This window comes from Oratosquilla oratoria, chromosome 32, assembly GCF_046742065.1.
Source record: "Oratosquilla oratoria isolate Oo_2021 chromosome 32, ASM4674206v1, whole genome shotgun sequence".
Lineage (NCBI taxonomy): Eukaryota > Metazoa > Arthropoda > Malacostraca > Stomatopoda > Squillidae > Oratosquilla > Oratosquilla oratoria.
In genome coordinates, this window is record NC_134808.1 from 14481971 (window position 1) to 14484142 (window position 2172).

Genomic DNA, 2172 nt, shown 5'->3' on the forward strand with positions numbered 1-2172 from the left:
GGTCACCGGGATGGGCAACAAGCTCAGGAAGTTGCAGCAGGCGCTCGACCTTATCAGCGGGAAATGCGAGGAGCTGGGCTTAAAAATCTCGGCAGAGAAGTCCGCGCCATGATTATGAGGGCTGCCGACCCGGCAGGTCAGCTCTGCGTCCAGGGCGTCGGACTGGCCTGGGCCAACTCATACCAGTACCTCGGGGCATGGGTGGACAAGTGACTGTCCTTTACACCCCACGCCGCCCACCTGAGGGAAAGGACCCAGGCCAGGCTGAACGTAATGCGAGCCATGACACGACCCACAGCGGGGACCACTTTCTCCGTCCTTCGACTGTACTTCGTACTTGTAGTGCGCTCCCTGGTGGACTACAGCGCCCCAGTCCTCATATCGCTCTCCCGTAGCCAACAGGAGTGGCCCGAGGTGCTGCAAAACACCGCCATGAGGACAATGCTGGGAGCTCCGAGATGGACCAGTGCGTGTGTCATGCAGAACGAGACCCGCCTGGTGCCACTCACCACCAGAGTCGAACAGATCGTGGACTGCCACGTGGTCAGGGTCCTGCAGCACGACTCCGAAGGACTAGAGCACAGAGAAGACTACGGCTTGCAATGATGCAAGGGAACGATGTTCCCCACCGCAACCCGTGGTTACTCTAGTCCACCCTGGCCACCCACAGCCTCGCCCACATTGACGGCTGGCGCTGGCAACATGCCGACCTCCCGGCCCCCACATACCGGGCCCGACCCCCGTGGGAGACCCTAACAGCAGAGTTCTCTACCACCCGGCTACCGGCCAGCAAGGCGCTCTGCACTACCGAGGAGCTGCGGCAGCACACCCTCATGGTGGTGGCGCGGGTGTCTGAGCCGGGCGGTGCCATATACTACACCGACGGCTCGGTCGACCCCGAAAGTGCCAGGACGGGCGCCGTTGCCATCACTGCTGGGATCGAACTGCTCGAGAGGACGCCGGATTACTGCTCCACCCTGCAGACGGAGCTCGTGGCCATCCACCTGGCCCTGGAGCACGCCCAAAACCGCCAGGAGGCCACTGTGGTCCTACACACAGACTCCAGGATGGCGTGGCAAGTCCTCCGGCAGCCGCACCCCAGCAACAACGTGGGACTCGTCACCGCCATCCTAGGCAGCCTGCAGAGCCTTGCCGCACAGGGATGTCAGGTAAGGCTGCACTAGATGCCCAGCCACGTGGGCGTGCGAGGCAATGAGTCCGCCGACGTTGCTACAAGAAGAGCCGCTGGCGTCCCCACGTGACCAGGCACGTGCCACCTAGCCTGTCGTACATGAAGGCGCGAGCCAGGCGTGCCGCAGCCCACGGCGCCCACCAGACTCACCAGCAGTTAGAGGGAACAAAAAGACAAGCTGCTTGGTACGCCGCCACCACCGACTATCAGACGTTGTGCGCCATCTATCAACAGCCCAAGGCGGACGGCGTACTATTGCAGAGTGTCAGGCTGGGCTACTATACCAGGGAGGAGCTGTACGACGGTTTCCAGGGGCAACTGTGCGATCACTGCGGAAGGCACAGTAGCCACCCGCTGCTGCACTACCTACTGTCCTGCCCGGCCACGGAGGCCCCCGACTAGCTCCGCAGATCCCCGCCCACTCTGCAGAAGGCAGCCTCCTCAACAGTCGGGCAACAAGAGCTGCCCTCCTTGTCCGCCACACGCCCATGGGCGTGATGCTTGGGGTGCTCGGGGCGGCGCTCTCTCCTCGTTGACCTCCCCACCCCCTCACCTTCCACCCACTAGGGCACGACAACTCCCCCACTGGCGGGCAGTTGCCCGCATTGTATATTAATGTATATATCTCTGTACATCTTTTATACATTAAACCTTTATTAATTAATTCAACTATGTACTTTTTGCACTGAAGATGTAATATACGAAAGTGCTCTGCTTTGTTAGTTTCTTTTTACAAGTGATCTACATTGCGTAAGTGAACACACGTACCCGTGTTCTTATCAGCATTCATACATACATACATACATACATGCATATATATATATATATATATATATATATATACACATATATATATATATATACATATATATATATATATATATATATATATATATGTCTGTGTGTGTGGGAATATATATATAAAAATATGTATATATATATATATATATATATATATATATATGTATATATATATATGC

General features: G+C 56.0%; 1 pseudogene; it reads left to right on the forward strand.

Annotated features, from left to right (window-relative positions):
- Positions 1-273: 273 nt before the first annotated feature.
- Positions 274-1594, forward strand: LOC143017550 (uncharacterized; annotated as a pseudogene).
- Positions 1595-2172: the final 578 nt, after the last annotated feature.